Source organism: Acinonyx jubatus, chromosome E4 (genome assembly GCF_027475565.1).
Source record: "Acinonyx jubatus isolate Ajub_Pintada_27869175 chromosome E4, VMU_Ajub_asm_v1.0, whole genome shotgun sequence".
NCBI classification, from domain to species: domain Eukaryota; kingdom Metazoa; phylum Chordata; class Mammalia; order Carnivora; family Felidae; genus Acinonyx; species Acinonyx jubatus.
The window spans coordinates 55,455,169-55,473,278 of NC_069395.1; the positions used below are offsets into that span (position 1 = coordinate 55,455,169).

The 18,110-nt window shown below is 40.5% G+C and overlaps 1 long non-coding RNA gene across 1 annotated transcript in view; it reads left to right on the forward strand.

The window, feature by feature from the left end:
- Positions 1-18,110, forward strand: part of LOC128313008 (uncharacterized) — a 39,137-nt gene that overhangs the window by 8,541 nt on the left and 12,486 nt on the right. Inside the window, exon 2 of the long non-coding RNA XR_008293088.1 lies at positions 4,358-4,488. This is a non-coding gene — a long non-coding RNA (uncharacterized LOC128313008). The remainder of the gene's footprint in view (positions 1-4,357; positions 4,489-18,110) is intronic.

The following is an 18,110-nucleotide window of genomic DNA, read 5'->3' on the forward strand; positions in this document are numbered from 1 at the left end:
TATAGCAGGGGCACCTGGGTGGCTCAGCTGGTTGAGTGTCCAACTCTTGATTTTGGCTCAGGTCATGATCTTAGGGTTTTGGGTTTGAGCCCCACGTCACTTTCAGTGCAGAGCCTGCTTGGGACTCTCTCCCTCTCCCTCTCTGCCCCTCCCCTGCTTTCTCTCTCTCTCTCTCTCTCTCTCTCTCTCTCTCAAATAAACATTTTTAAAAAGTAAACAATGTACCACATAGTGAAAAAGCTATGAAGGACCATGCTATTATTATTATTATTATTACTTAATATTTTATTGTTGGGGGGCGCCTGGCTGGCTCAGTTAGTTAAGTGTCAAACTCTTGGTTTAGACTCAGGTCATGATCTCACGGTTTGTGAGTTTGAGCCTCACGTCAGGCTCTGTGCTCTACGCCTGCTTGGGATTTTCTCTCTCCCTCTCTCTCTCTCTCTCTCTCTCAAAATAAATAAATAAACATTTGAGAAAAAGAAAAAAGGAAAAACAGAGAAAACGTGACCTGTTATTCTTTGTCTTGTCACAACTACCCTAGTCTGAGAGACCGTAGGGTCACATCGCTCCCCAGTTTACATCAGAGATGTCATGTGTCCTCTCCAATCCCCCCTCCCCGAGACACTAAGTTCTTCAATATCTAGTTTTGTATTTCATTCATTTTTTTTTTTTTTCACATGCTCTGAATTCTCTCTCCCCGGGGCCTTACACACATGAGCAAATAAGAAATATGAGCTGACTTCCACAACCTTTTTAAAACTTGTTGACTCATCTTTAATCTCTTTCTCCATGTCACACTGTAAAAATACATGCCTTCTGTTTCCCTCCTTCCCCAAAGCACGTGCCCTCTTCTTTCAAGAAACCTTTTATTTGAATATAATGCCACAGAGTGTTGCGTATGACGCACTGATTCGCCGTCTCTGAACATTCTGCTGTGCTCACTCCAAGTGTGACTGCTGTCTGTCAGAATATAGCGAGTGCTATTGCAGTATCATAGACCAGATTCCCTCTGTTGTGCCTTGATTCCCATGACTTATTCATTCCATAACTGGAATCCTGCCTCTGTCACTCCCCTTGCCCCATTTTGCCCCTCCCTCCACCCCCCTGCCCTCTGGCATGCGCCCTCTTTTATGGATAGTTTTTACTCTGGGTATTGTTGCAAACCTTAGGCTACTTTCCACCTGATTTGCACGGCGACAGAGAACCTTACGAGAAAACACATGAGATTTATCAAGGTCCTGAATAATTGGGCCTGGGCAACACAGCAAAGGAATGGAAGTTCTGTCCTCCTAAAGGCAGATCCTAAGAGAAGGTAAGAAAGATATGCCAAACCAGGCTAGGCTGGGAACCTAGGACTCTTACCCACGAGGAATCAAGAAGAGGTCAAAGATGCTACAAACCTAACAGTGGATGCAAAATCTGACATCCAATAACCCCGTGAAATTCAGAGATCCAGATGTCAAAGGCAAGTGGCCACCAAAATGTCACCCAAAAGCCCAAGCAACCAAAAGCGTTAGACCTCGAAAGAAACCCATTTTTGCTTTAAGGATGCCTTCTACATTCACCCCCTTCATTCCTGGCTCATGCTTCACTAGAGGAACTTCCCGTGTGAGGCAGAGAAAAATCTACTCGTGGGGCCTCAGTCAGAAAGGATGCTATGCTTACTTCTTCCTGAACTCGACACCCAGGGGTTCACGGGAAAATCAGCCTAACAGTAAACCTCGGTTTCATGGTCACACGCCTGCCATTAAATGGCGTGTTAGACACCGCACTCCTATCTTGTTATGTGTTTTCCTCCGCTGGTATTTGGCTCACTCTTTTCCATTTCTCGACTCCAGGAATAGTTTATCTCTTAAGTAAAACAAATAACACTGTCAGAAAGTTTATCCTAATAATTAGCTTGAATTTATTGCTTTAAAGGCACTAAATCGTTCTCCTTCGTAGGCACTGGGAACTTTAAAACATTCACACACCATTACACACATCCCTCCTGAATTATGGTTTGACCGGGCAGAGTCGAATCTCTCGTTGTTTGTTCAACCCTGCTAGCAATCCTTCAAATCACTGCCATTCTTCTATACCTTCTGCATCAATCACCAGCATCTCTGTTGCATCGAGGGTGCTGATGTCTAAACCTCTCAGATGCAGCGCCTCATTGGAAGGTCCCTATTCCTTTCCTAAAACTCAGCAATGCCTTTCCTGATGTGTCAGATGTTGACTTATTTTCTTGTCTAATCTAATTTATCGATGGTTTCCATAACCCAAATTTCTTATGGAATCAACGGGATAAAGGGAAGTCTGCTGTATGGTAAAGCTTGAGAGAGTGAACTTCTGATAGCCTTTTACCTCTTGTTCATTTATTCAGTGAGGTTCCCATCTATTTATATCTGTAGCTTTGAAATATTCTTAACCCTCTTCCTTGAGCAGTGCGATTGACGTACCTCATTTGGGTCTTTAATCCAACTTTAACTGTATCAATTGACATGGCCAAGTTGAGCTTCATCTTCAAGATGAAACCATACTGATTGGGACAGACACTTGATAGAGTAACAATTCACCAGTGTTCTTGAGATTCCACCAACTGTGACTTTTGCTACTTACACATCCTTTAGTTTCTCAGAGTTCATCCAATTGATTGGCAACACTCCCCGCTGTGACATTATCCCCTAGTTTTGCTTTGCTTGGCAGAAGCTCTCACATCATTTACACCATACAATCACTAATTTAAAAGTTACGGGCAGAGATGACACGCAAGAATTTGAATTCTGTAGCAGCGACTGGAGTCATTCGCTTAGATCTTTGGGTGTTTCTCTTGGAATTCATGTGGTTCTAAATAGTCTGACCAAAAACTTAAAAACAAAGAAAAAATATACTCTGTGGTCTTCTGGCTTACCAACAGATAAACGTTCGTTTCAAAAGTGCAAGTTGAATAATAGCTACCAAGCCAACGGTGCAATGCAATCTAAACATTCAAGGAAAATAAAATCTGAGTACGACCAGCTTGTTATTTGAGACTGTGAGAGCCCAGATTGAGCCAAATGTGAGATTCTTACTAACCCTTACCACACACCTGACATCAGAACAAGTGACTCAGAAAGAGTTCAGCCAACACCACGACTTTCTCCAAACATTTCCTCCAAGCGTCCTTTAGTGCAAGTTTAAATTTCACATCTTCAGGCTAAAATGAAATTCCTCAAGTCTTTCCTTGCATGACTTGTTTTGAAACACAATAAGGCTTTTTCCTGATTGACCAAAATTATTGTGCCTGTGTGCAGTTTCCAAGATTTAAGTCGGGGATAAATCTGAGCAGGATAAAATGTCTGGCACTGTTTCTTTGCTGGGTATAGAGAAGCGAGGGTGGGGAATGCTCTTAGAAGAGTGTAAAGGGAATTCAGTGCTTTGGACACCACCTCCTGATCCACTCCATCACCACAAACTTCAAATCACTAAAGCTGAAGCAATTCCTGGGCATTCCCGCCCCCAGCTAGCAAGGACATTTCATTGCCTTCACGCTTCAAGAGCTTTTTTTTCCATTCCCAGAAATGTCCTATATTTTCTTCTAAGTTATTTCTTCTGACAGTTTCTTAAAAAAAAAAACACATTAACTTCTCAATGCATCTGGCATTTGTTTTGCTGTATGACATAAGGTGAGAATCTAATTTGTTTTTTCTCTAAATAGTCCATTTCAACACCATCCTACCTCTAATTGAATAGTATTTTTATTTTATAGGTATAGAGAGAGATTAAAAAAGCTCAATAATTGGGTAATCAGATTTCCAAGTGTCCTACTAACTTATGTCAATCAAAACCTTTACTAATAAAATAATCCAAACAACTACCTATTAATGCAAAAATGATTGAGGAAATAGTTATGTAAGCCCCTTGCAAAGTGTGTTAACATTACTGTGAAATAGTTTAAACAACAGGAAAGTCCTGTTTATCCCCCTCTCCATTAAATAAACAGGCTTCTCATCCCCTACTCATATATCTACAACCTTAAACCTTCCGTCTTCTGCTTTCCATAGCTTAAAACTCTTCTCAGACTGCTATTTTCATAGGGCTTTGTTTCCTGTTCAAATTCTCCGAGGAGGACATTTGCCTCATGTTGTTCTAACCCTTTTGTCATGGAAAGGAAAGAGATGGCTTTGGAGTTGGACAAACCTGGAGTCACACATTGGCTTCATTGCTTAGTCATTGGTGGCTTTGGATAAATTACAGGGCCACTCTGGACCTCATGTTCCACATCTGTTCACTGGGGATCTCTGAGACATAAGAAGATTAGCACTAATGTAAATGCACTGCTTTATAAGAGAAAGCCATGATTGTTTTCTATTGTGTGATTTTGCTTGAACTGCAGGCTGCAGACTCATGACGTAGGCTGACAAAAGAGTGATTACTCGGAGATCCTGGGCTTGGAGGTGGATGTAGTTTGGGGTTATTCATCTTTAGAGAGAGGACGAACGCATTTTCACTGTGGAATATTTACAGGTATGTTGGCCAAAACATTATTGAAAGTTAATGCATAGAAATGAAAAGATGGAGGGGGGCACCTGGGCGGCTCAGCTGGTTAAACGTCCAATTCTTGATTTCTGCTCAGGTCATAATCCCAGGGTGGTGGGATCGAGCCCCATGTCAGGCTCCAGGCTGATCATTGAGTCTGCTTAAGATTCTCTCTCTCTCTCTTTCTCTCTCCCTCTGCTCCTCTCCTCTGCTAGCACTCTCTCTTTAAAATAAAAAAAAAAAAAAAAGCAATGAAATGTGAATATTTGGATGGCCAAGAGCATGGAGAACATGTAAAATTGGTTTTGGTTTTGTTTTAATACAGTAACTTCATATTTGATGGAACCATACAAAAGATGCTCTGTGCTCCCCTAGCTGGAAGATAAGCAGAGAATCTAAATCAGGTTATTTTTTATTTTATTTATTTTTATTTATTTTATTTATTTATTTATTTTTATTTTTATTTATTTATTTATTTATTTATTTGAGTGCAAGTGGGGGAGAAGGGAAGAGGGAGAGAGACAGAGAATCTTAAGCAGGCTCCATGCCATGAATCTGGGATCATGGCCTGAACTGAGATCAAGAGTCAGACGCTCAACCGACAGAGCCACCCAGGCACCCCACATTTTAATTTATTTTTTTCCTTTCATTTATTTATTTATTTTATTTATGTAAATGCAAGTTCGTTAACACACAGGGTAGTGCTGGTTTCAGGAGTAGAACCCAGTGGTTCGTTCATCACTTACATGTAACACCCAGTGCTCACCCCCACAAGTGCCCTCTTTAATGCCCATCACCCATTTAGCCCATCCCCCCATCCAACACCCCCCTAGCAACCCTCAGTTTATTCTCCGTATTGAAGAGTCTCTTATGGTTTGTCTCCCTCTCTGTTTTTATGTTATTTTTCCTTCCCTTCCCCTATGTTCATCTATTTTGTTTCTTAAATTCCACCTATGAGTGAAATCATATGACATTTGCCTTCCTCCGACTGACTTACATTGTTTAGCATAACACCTTCTAGTTCCACTCACGTTGTTGCAAATGGCAAGATTTTATTTTATTTTATTTTACTTTATTTTATTTTAGTCCAGTGTAATCAACCTACAGTGTTATATTAATAAATTAGGCTATTTGGACCCAAACTTTCTAGAATTTCATCTTAAGCACACCGACAAAGGCTGAATATTCATCTCTGACATTACTAAACCTTGGAGGGGCCAGGCTGCTAGAGGAACCAACCATCCTTTCCTGCTACCTGGACGTGTGGGGTACCCTGGTCGCTGCTCTTTCTAAGCCTGGTTCTGCAGCTTTCCCTTTGATCCACAGATGGCCCCGTGTTCTCCCAATGCGTTCAAGTTAGCCAGAGTCAGGTTCTAAACTTGCAGCAAAGAACCTGAGCGAATAGAATCCTCACTTGATACAAGTGGCGGCTGGACTTCTGAAGCTAAGGAACTCTCGGGAGGTTTCCATAGCCAGCATGTGTCAGTTCCAGGATATGAACCTAGACAGTTCAATTTTAGAATTAGCATCCTTCTGCCCCTGGCTCTTGCCACACATGCGACTTTTGAAATCTTGAGATCACTGGGCTTTGGGAAGCTCCCTTTATCCTTCGGGGAAGCGTCTTCATGCCAGGGTTAGAAAAACCAACAAAAGCGTCAACAACAATAAGCCGGGAAGCAAATGACATCGCTTAGGGGACTCTGTCTGGTTGTAGCACATATTTTCCTATCTACACACTGTTTCCCATGCCTTTTGAGTTTAAGCAGTCTCTATTTGAATTTTAGCCACAGCAGTTCCTTTCCTCCTGCTTCTGAAGCCTGAGGTGAAAAGTCAGAAAGCCGAGCAAACTTAGCAGTAGCTGCTTCTGTTCACTCCCTTTCACACCTGTCAGGGAAAAAAAAGCCCACTCCTCTGTGAACCAGTTTCTGCACATCCTAGCTAAGCTAATCCAGTCTCTCAGTTATTCCTTCAGTAATTACTGGACCCGCTCTGTGCTGGCCACCTTGCTGCTTCCCCAACCGCAATTGCTTTCTTAGGAATACTCCTCTTTTCTAGATCTCTCTCTCTGCTGGAAGCTTTTCTCAAGTTCGAGGTTCTCCTATCCTAACACCAAAAACAAATCCCTCAACCTGATGTTTCCCTCTAGCTAGTGACCTTCTTCACAGTATCTTTCAATATTTGGGTTCTCGCTGCATTTGAAATTTATTCTCGAGTTTGGTTTGAGGCAGTGTTAGAATTTCACTTTTCTCGTATGTGAATTATAGCTGCTTCAGCTCCGTTTATTAAATAATTTCTCCTTTCTCATGCCACCTCTATCCTATATCAAAATTCCACATAGTCATATACTGTTTTGAGAGCTAATTTGTGTATTGGTCAATGAGTCCGTCCCTATACCATACACTCTTTCTAATCTTTATATTTAGAGCCACAAGTCTCTTCTCCCCCTTTCCCTTTTCAGAAACAAATTAGCTATTCTCTGCCTTTTGATTCTCTGCATAAATTTTAAAGTCAACCTGACCAAAAATCCTGTTGGGATTAATTCTGCTCCTTGAGAATACACAGCCTATTTACCTCTATTTATAATTGTTATACACTTACTTTGTCGGGACTATTCTATCACTATTGATCACCGATTCCTTAGGACAATTTTCTAGATAGCAAAATGTTTAGTATAATATGTTCTCTTCCCACCAAACATTGTGTTATAGAAAATTTTTAATGTCCAGAATAGGTTGAAAGAAGAATAAAATGCGTTCCATGTACCAGACATCTAAATGGAACAAGTGTTAACATTTTGCCATTTCAAAGATGCAGACGTTGTGAGGTCTCCTAAAAATTAAGACATTTCTATATCTCTTAAAAGTAAGGAAATTTTTCTTTGTATTCATACTACTATTATTACCTTAGATAAAATTAACCATAAATCTCTAATATAACATCGGTTCATATTAAAATATCCCCCAGTTGTCCACAAAATATCTTAATTAGCTTTTTTATGAAAAAAATCTGATTGATTGAAGTTTACCCATCATATTTGATTGTATATCTTTACAGTCTCTCTTAATTGAGAACAGTCTCACTACCTCTTTTTTTTTTTTTTTTTTTTTAACAACATCGAATTTTGAAGAGACTGGGCCAGTTGTCTTGTAGAACTTCTACGATCTGAATTTGCCTGACTGATTGTTTCCATCTGGATGTCAATTATCTTGCTTCTTTTATCTCCTATATTCCTGTAAACTGGAAGTTTGGTTTAAAGGAATAATTAGCTTCAGGTCAAACATGTTCAATATGAATACTTTATAGGGAATGCTATGTGTTTCATATTATGTTATATCGGGTGGCACATAAAATCAAATTGTCTTACTCTTGGTGATGTCAAATATGAGCCCTTGATAAAGAGGGTAAGAGTCAGATCTTTCCGTTGTAAAGTCGTGTATGTTTTCATCCTTAGAAAGTTACGAGATAGTTTGGTTCCGTGTGAATACAGCCTTTTTTCAGCTTTATTGAGGTATAATTGACAAATAAAACTACAAGATACTTGAAGTGTATAACATGATGGTTTGGTATACATACCCATTGTGAAAGGATTCCCACCATCAAATCACTTAACACATCCATTACCTCTCATATTTACATGTGTGGGGTGGGGGAGGGTCTGTCTGTGGGTGTGTGAAAACACAAGTTCTACTCTCTCAGGCAAATTTCAATTAAACAACACAGTATTTTCAACTCTAGTCACCGTGTAATATAGTATTAGATCCCCAGACTTGATTCATCTTAAAACTCTAAGTTTGTACCCTTTAACCAAGCTCTCCCTGTATCTCCCACCCCCAGCCCCAAACAACAACCATTCTACTCTGCTTTTATGAGTTCAACTTTATTTTTTTAGCTTCCACATATAAGTGATACCAAACAGTATTTTTGGTCTTTATCTGTCTGGCTTATTTCACTTAGCCATAATGCCCTCCAGTTTCACCCATGCTGCTGCAAATGGCAGGATTTCTTTTTTAAAAGCTGAATATTATTTCATTGTCTTTAATACACACACCTCACATTTTCTTCATTCATCTGTTGACAGATGCTTAGGTTTTATCTTTATCTTAGGTTTTATCTTTAACAAAGATATCTTTGTTATCTCTTGTCTTTTGATAACAGACATCCTAACGGGTGTTTAAATTGAGTTATTTGGTGTTTTTGCTATTGAGTTGTATGAATTCCATATATATTTTGTATATTAACCCCTTATTGGGTACGTGGTTTGCAAATATTTTCTTCCATTCTATAGGTTTCCTTTTCATTTCGTTGATAATTTCTTTTGCTGTGCAGAAATTTTTAAATTTGATGTAGTCTAATGTGTTTATTTTGTTTTTGTTACCTTAGCTTTTGTTGTCAAATCCAAAAACTCATTTCCAAGACGAAGGTTAAGGAGATTATTTCCTTTGTCTATTTCCAGGAATTTTATGGTTTCAGGTCTTAACATTAAACTCTTCAATTTTTTTTTTTTATTTTTGTGGACAGTGTCAGAGAGGGGTCCAGTTTTGTTACTTGGCATGTGGCTATTCAGTTTTCCCAACACCATTTATTGAAGAGACTATCCTTTCCTTCTTGTATATTCTTGGATCCTTTATCAAAAATTAGTTGAACATATATGCATGGATTTATTTCTGTTCCACTGATCTATGTGTCTGTTTTGTGTTAATATCAAATTGTATTACCTTTCATTTTCTTAATGTGGTGTATCACATTTACTGATTTGCAAGTGTTGAACCATCCTTGTATCCCTGGAATAAATCCCACTTGATCGTGGTGTATGATCCTTTTAATGTACTATCTTTTTTACAATTTTTTTTAATGTTTATTTATTCTTGAGACAGAGACAGAGCGTGAACAGGGGAGGGGCAGAGAGAGGGGGAGACACAGAATCTGAAACAGGCTCCAGGCTCTGAGCCATCAGCACAGAGCCCGACGCGGGGCTCGAACCCACGAACTGTGAGATCCTGACCTGAGCCAAAGTCCGACGCTTAACTGACAGAGCCACCCAGACACCCCTTTAATGTACTATTGAATTCAGTTTCTTAATATTTTGTTGAGGATCTTTGCATCTGTGTTCATGATATTGGCTTTCAATTTTCTCACCTTGAAAATGTCCTTGTCTGGTTTTTATAATCAGTGTAATGGTGGACTCATGAAATGACTTTGAAAGTGTTCCTTCTATTCTAGTTTTTTGAAGGAGTTTGAGAAAGATTGATAACAATTCTTCTTTAAATGCTTGGTAGAATTCCCCATGAAGCCATCTGGTTCTGGACTTTTCTTTGCTGGGAGGTTTTTCATTCCTGATTCAATCTCCTTAAAAGTAACTGGTCTGTTGAGGTTTTCTGTTTCTTCATGATTCAGTCTTGGTACATTGTACATTTCCAGGAATTTATCCATTTCTTCTCAGTTATCTAATCTGTTGGCGTATAAATAATTGTTCATAGTCATTTCTCATGACACTTTGTGTGGTATCATTTATGATACCATTTGTCTCCTCTTTCATTTCTAATTTTATTGATTTGTATCTTCTCTCTTTTCTTAGTCTAGCTGTTTGTCAATTCTGTTTATCTTTTTAAATTTTTTTTTTCAACGTTTATTTATTTTTGGGACAGAGAGAGACAGAGCATGAATGGGGGAGGGGCAGAGAGAGAGGGAGACACAGAATCGGAAACAGGCTCCAGGCTCTGAGCCATCAGCCCAGAGCCTGACGCGGGGCTCGAACTCCCGGACCACGAGATCATGACCTGGCTGAAGTCGGACGCTTAACCGACTGCGCCACCCAGGCGCCCCTGTTTATCTTTTTAAAAAACCACCTCTTAGTTTCATTGATCTATTGTCTTTTTAGGTTCTTTTTCATTTATTTCCACTCTGACCGTTGTTATTTCCTTCTTTCTACTAAATTTGACCTTCCTTGTCCCTTGCTACAATTTTCAACTTAAAGTTTATTTGGTCTGTGGGGTAGAAATAAGGGTTGCTATTTTGCAGATGAATAAAGAGACCGAGAGAGACTAAGTAACTTATATATGATCACTTAGGAGGAGATTTTACAAGCTACTAGTTAAGCCCAGAGCCACCTGCCCCTAAAGCCCACAGTTTTTCCATTATATCATGCTACTTCTTTTGTGGCAGTGGAAAAACACGCAAAGTCATGGACTAAGGAGTTGGATTGAGAGACATTTAGTATTTTCCCTAAGCAAATAAAACCTTCCTCTTGTTTTCTCTGTATGTCTTCCCTGTTTATCCCAGATCCTTCGGTCTTAGGCATGTGTGAACAAGACAATATATGATTTTTCAAAAGAACAAAGCTATCTACTGAGGCTCAGGGAGATCCCTACCGGGACTGCTGTCATGGTCAGTCTCAAATATCAGGGGCAGATGCAGTCTATTAGGAATTACAAGGCCAGCTGTTGTTTTATATCATTAGGCTTTTGAAACCAACTGGGAAAAATCTCCTTCTGCCAAGAGGCAAGTCTCCAGGCTCTGCAACAAATATCAATTCCAATTTGGTTGAAGTTGTGCAGGGTTTTTTGTTTTGTTTTGTTTTTTTCATTTTCTCATGATTCCAGAAGTGATTCTCTGCACATTGGTTGGAGCCGAACCTGAAGTATGTCATATTTTCCATCTAGACTGAAGAAGATGTGCATTTATCCATGCCTTCTAAAACAGAGCTGGGGCACACCATTTCCGTCTAGATTGAAGATGTGCATTTATTTATGCTCTCTAAACCGGAGAGGAGGCATAACAGTTGTTGGGACTTTGAGCCCAGAACAGTGCATAATTTGCAGAGGCGATCATCTTGCCTCAGACAATGGAAAAAAGGATAATTTGTTTTCCTCTCTTGCGAACAGTTTCATTGTCCAGTCAAGGTTACCAGCCATCCAGAAATTCACAAGTGGTTCTCCCTGGCAAAGTTGGATTTGGGATTTGACATTAATGCTGATGATTTCATAGCATTTTAGAAGCATGCAATGTGAACGTTGGAAAGGACTTTGGAGATCACATAATCCAAATACCTCATTTTAAGGATGAGGACATTGATGTTCAGAGATGTTTCAAGGTGGCCGAAGTCATAAAGCTGGAGTATGAGCTGGTCCTGGAAATCAGAGGTTCTGAGCCTTGTTTACTTCTGTTTCTATTACCCCACAGCTGCCTCCTTTGACTTAGTTGACATGTCAAACTCCGTTTGCTCTGATTCTGCCAGCAGTTTCCAATTCAGTGGGGAAGCTCCTTAAAATAAGAACGTTGAAACGAATCAAGTTTTATTGAGCATATACTTACTGGTGTTTTTTTTTTTGAAAGCGTATTTAACACAGCACTCCGCGTGGTGCCTTATACATGCAGAGACTTCAATCATCCTTCCATCCATTTACTCAGTCAACAAGTATCAAATATATATTGAGCATAAGAAATAATAGATGCTCATGAAGATGGAATTCATCGTTCATTTCTACTAAGATAAATAACAGGTGGCTTCTGCCCTAAAGGAGCTTGCAGTCCAGTGGGACATAAATATGAACAATTAATAATGGTTTAATCAATAATTACACACAAAAGTAGATTCAATTACAAAGGCACAATAAAAGCACTACAGAAAGATGAAATTTTACAAAGGGCCTTACTGAGTAAGTAGCATATGGAATCAAATCTATAGACTCCAATGGAGGAATAGCATTATAGGCTGAGAAAAGAGCAGGCCCAAAGGTGCAGCAGTATGAAAGGTCAGGCGATATTCTGAAATCATGGAAGGGGATAGGCTGCACAGCCCATGAACAGGATATGGAGGTAGAAAGACAAAATTACATCAGGTCTTGGTGGCAATGGGACAATAGGCAGAGGAACGCACGTATCATCATGGAAACAGTGGGGCTACTGCAGTGAAGGAACTGAGATGATCCAATCTGTACATTTGGGGATGGCGTAAACGTTGTACCCGAAAAGCAAGAGAAGAGAGATAATTAGTAAATAATTACCAAGGTATCTCCACCCAGTGTAAATTAGATAATCCCACTGATTGTGTTTGATTAGGTCACTTTCTCCTTCAAGATCCTAAAATAGCTCCTATCGGTAATCCTTTAAAATCTAAAATCTTTAGCCCTTCACCAGATTCCTATCCTACATCGTGGACAAAAAACAAATGTAATAAAATCTTTGTGCTTGAACATTGGCAGATTATTTACAAGACACTTTCTTATGCACTGTCCCGTTTGATCCTCACAATTATCCCCTACAGTAGGCAGGAAGGAAGAGGTTGATAAATTCATTTTACAGATGATAAAATAAAGGCTCAGAAAGGCTAATATTGACTTATTGAGAGCCTAGTAAGCATGTTATTCTATTCCTCCACTTCTCTAAACTCACATATCTAGTAAATGGCAATGACCTCCCAGGTCCTTGACTTCTCTTCTCCGATGATGTTGCCCTCCCTGACCTCGGTGACACCCTCCCATGGGCATTGCCTGGACTTTGTCACTACCAATAACCACAGCACCTCCAACTTTCTTCATTCTTATCCAATTGTCCCACCCACTCCCCTTGTCAATCCCATCAGTCCACCCTCAGTAATGCTTTAACCTCACTGCTATGAATAACCCTACCCCCTTCTCACTGGTTCTCATTCCTTTGATGTCTCTTGTCTTACACAGCATAAATTTATAGCTAATCATTAGCATCTCTCTATTACATACATCCTTAAGAAGCTCGCCTTTCTCGTTGTGTCAAAGCCACAGCCCAGAAGCCCAATCATTCCATCTATTCTGCTCCTGCACTCAATGCCGCTGAGCATGGCTGGAAAAAAAAAAACACAAGCCACTCTGTCTGCTCTGACCTTAACTCCATAACCACAAACCTCACATGGGCCTTAACGCTGTCAGAAAACCGAGGTATCCGCACCTAGTCCATTCATTGTGCTATTTAACAATTTAACACACCAGCTTTTCTCTCCCCAGATGTCCAACACCCCCTTCCTCCACCCCAACCCCCCCCCCCCACTCTCAACTGATGACCTTGACTCCTGCTTTCCTGGGACAACTGAAGCAAACAGAAGAGAAATTTTAGACTCACATCATGATATCCACTGACCTATTGGCATATGCGGCCACATGCTCTGCCCTCCTGCCTGTTACTAAACATGCACTCTCTCTCTGCTCCTCCGTAAGCCAAGCTATCCACCTGCATTGGGCAGATTCCGTCCCCTCTCACCTGCTTGAGGACCCGAATCTCGGGGTTCTCCCTTCTCACACCCACATCAATTTCCCCCTCTGTAGAGGTCAGTTCCAACCAGCATACACATATCTTGTTATTTCCTCCATCTGAAGACCAAAACCAAAAATAGTGCTTCATCTATCAATACTAGTCTATGCCCTTGCTCCCCTCTGCAGCACAGTTCTGTCTACACTTGGTGCTTCTGATTTCTCTCATTTCTTAAACTCACTTTAATCAAGCTATTACCTCCTATTAAAAGTAAGGTCACTAATGGCTTCCCCATTGCTAAGCCCAGAGATAAGGGATTCATTAAACATCATAAATGCACAGGACAGCACCACCCCCCCCCCCCCACAAAGAATCATCTGACTGGGAATGTCAGTGCTGAGGCTGAGAAACGCTTGTTTATCCTCATCACAGCTGTTAGAGTGATCCTTGCTTTTGAGACAGACAGACAGAGAGAGAGAGAGAGAGAGAGAGAACAAGCAGGGGAGAGGGGCAGGGGGCGAGAGAATCTTAAGCAGGCTCCACACTCAGCACAGAGCTGGATACTGTGCTCGATCCCATGACTCTGGGATAATGACAGAGACGAAATCAAGAGTCAGACCCTCAACTGTTCAACTGACTGAGACACCCAGGCGCCCTAGAGTGGAGTGATCCTTTTTCTTCCTTCCTTTCTTTCTTTTATTTCTTTCTTCCTTTCTTTCTTTCTTTCTTTCTTTCTCTCTTTCTTTCCTTCTTTTTGAGAGAAAGAGAGAGGGCACAAGCGAGCAAAGGGCAGAGAAAGATTGAGAGAGAGAGAGAGAGAGAGGAGCAAGGCTCACCAGAAGCGGGGCTCATGTTTTACCCAAAGCAGGACTTGTGCTCACCAGAAATGGGACTCGAACTCATGAACCGTGAGATCATGACCCGAGCTGAGGTCAGATGCTTCACGACTGGGCCACCCAGGCATCTGATCCTTTTTTAAGAAACAAAATTAAAATTTTATATTAAAAAAAAAAGAAAGTGGGTGATGGGCATCGAGGAGGGCACCAGTTGGGATGAGCACTGGGTGTTGTATGGAAACCCATTTGACAATAAATTTCATATTAAAAACAAAACAAAACAAAAAAACCAAAATTAAATCTGGGCACCCCTCTGTTAAAAACTCTTCAAAATGTCTCCGTATCGTGAAAGTAAAACCACCATTTCTACAATAACTTATAAGGCTCTATAGGATCTGGCGCCTGATGTTCTAGCATGCTCCATCAGGCTTATTCTGCTCCAGAGGAACTGCCTCTATGTTGTTCTTTAAACATGCTGGTTATGCTGCCCCTTGAGGCCTGCTGCAATCATTCACTCTGGCCAGGATACACTCATACCCCCACGTTTAATCCAAATCCCACCTACTCTTACTGGTTGGCATTACAACCTGCTTCCTCCCCTGTCATTTCTGACTCTCCTTACTCCATTTTCTGTTTTCTATTTCCCATAGCAATTATTACTTTCTAACATGCTATAAAATTTACTTTGTTATGTATGTTGTTTACTGTCTCTAGAACGTAAGCTCTATCAATGTGCCCAACAATCTAGAAGCATGCTTGCAGACGAGGCACCTGGGTGGTTCAGTCAGTTGAGCATCAGACTTCAATTCAGGTCATGATCTCACGGCTTGTGTGTTCGAGCCCCATGTCGGCTCAGAGCCTGGAGCCTGCTTCAGCTTCTGTGTCTCCCTCTCTCTCTCTCTCTGCCCCTCCCCCACTCCCACTCTGTCTCTCTCTCTCTCTCAAAATAAATAAACATTAAAAAAGATTTTTTAGAAGCATGCTTGCATATAGGAAACCATATTTTTTTGAATGGTTGAAGGTTGCTTGAAGGCAAGAAGCCCAACCCAAAGTTGGGTTATGTTCGCATAAGTAGATCAAGTCATTTGCAAAACAAATCTGAAAGGAAGACATTCTCAATCCTATTCTTCAGGTAAACAAGAAGTCTGTGACTTGCCCTAATTCATGCAGCTAGTATATAGGGAGCAGGCTCCAAATCCTGGTCTACTTGACCCCAACTCACTGTTCTTTAAGCAGTGTTAACCTGCACGTCAATAATCAGCATGAGATTAACATGGGCAGAGTGGGGGGATCTTACGTGAGTTTCATCACTCAAAAAGCTGAGCATAATAAAGGTGCAGAAAAATAAACAGGTTAATAAACAAAGTTGGCAAAACCCTTTCTGAAAGAATCAAGGCAGTAAGAGTAGAAGAAAAGAGGGAAAAGGACAGTATTCTCAGAGAATCACAGAACGGGCAGGAACATAGAGACTGTGCAGTCCTCATTCAACAGATGAGAATGCTAACGTCTGGGGGCAGGACAATTTAATCCCGTTAAAAATAGCTCTGGCATGGCAAGAGTCAGGATGGAAACTTGGACATCCTGCTCTATCCAGTGCCCTTTTGATCATATCTCCTCCGTAAAGTAGAGCTGCTCTTCAAAATAAAATTGGCCACTGTGAGAAGACACAACAAAAATTTGAACAATTCGATTTAACTCAAGGGTGAAGGGAGTGGACTACTCAGGATGAGAAACTATTTTTAACAGATTATTTTCAAATTCAGATGATAACAAAAACTACGTTTAGGAGTGTTAAATATTAAGGCTGCAGTGATCTATACTAATTAGCACACTATTGTTAATGTGCATTGCTGATATATAAACACATGCTATAAATACATAAATACAGGGGCGCCTGGGCGACTCAGTTGTTAAGGGTCTGACTTTGACCCAGGTCATGATCTCACAGTTCACAGGTTCAAGCCCCGTGTCAGGCTCTGAGCTGTCAGCACAGATTCTGAGCCTGCTTCAGATTCTGTGTCTCCCTCTCTCTCTCTCTGCCGCCTCCCCCCACCACTTGCGCTCTGTGTCTCTTTCTCTCTCAAAAGTAAACATTAAAAAAATTTCAATACACGAATACATATTTTTAACACATAATTATGCTTTCTATCGTAATCCAGAACTGTTTTCTCTCTTAAATTCCAAAACCTTTCCACAAGACATGGCCCACCTCTCAAATCTAGCAGATAGGCATTTATTTATGTGTGTACGTGTGTTACGTATGTATAAGTACTTATTTATGCCTTGTCTCTCAGCGTGCCAGGACTATGCACTCATTTCCCAGATTCTACCCCTGCCCCACCCATGTATATTTATAGCCACCAGAGCTGCATGGAGGATAGGCGGGTCCCCCAAACCTCAGCATGAAGCAACTTTCCAGAGCACCAGATCCTTCCTTCTCCCTTCTCAGTGGCCAGCGTATCTCTGGCATTCAGGATTCCATTCCGGCTGGCTGCCAAACAGCCAGAAGAGCTACAAAACAGAAGAAGAAGAGGGTAAGAACGGGATTCCAGAGGACCTTACCCTGGGGTCCAGTCTCTTGGGTTAAATTATAATACATTACTAAAAACTGTTAATTTCTCTTCAATTAGTTTTCTATTCAGTACATCAGAAAATGCTTCCTTCTTCCTAAATAGGTTAGTGTGCAATAAAAAGTCATACTTATGCTATATCCTATGTTTTCCAAAAACCTTTTATAGTGGCTCTTTGGGCACTCATCTGCCTACTTCTAAATTATCTTGCATAGATCTTTCTTCAGACAATAGGATCTTCCAGAGCAGGATCTCTTTCTAGTTAACCTTGTGTGCCTGATAATAGTAATAGTAGTAATTCTTTTCTAAAATTTTTTATTTTAATTCCAGTACACTTAACCTACAGTGTTATATTCGTTTCAGGTGTACAATATAAACATTTCCACACAACACCCGGGGCTCGTTGTGGTAAAAGGATAATCTTAATCCCCTTCACCTATTTCACCCACTCCCCACCTCCCTCCCTCTGGTAACCTTTACTTTATTCTCTATAGTTAAGAGTCTGTCTTTTGGTTTGTCTCTTTTTTCCTTGTTCATTTGTTTTGCTTCTTAAATTCCACATATGAGTGAGATCATATGATATTTGTTTTTCTCTGATGGACTCATTTCACTTAGTATTATACCCTCCATATCTATCCATGTTGTCACAAATGGCAAGAGTTTGTTCTTTTTATGGCTGAGTAATATTCCAGTGTGTGTGTGTGTGTGTGTGTGTGTGTGTGTGTGCGTGCGTGTGTGCACCACATCTTTTTTTTATGCATTCATCTATTGAGGGACACTTCTTCCATTCAATAGGTTGCTTTTTAATATTGTTGGCTATTTCTTTGGCTGTACAGAAGCTTTTTATATTGACACAGTCCCAATAGTTTATTTTGCCTTTTATTTTCCTTGCCTCAGGAGCCATATCTAGGAAACTGTTGCTATGGCTTTTGTCAGAGAAATTTTTGCCTGTGTTCTCTTCTAGGATTTTTATGTTTTCAGG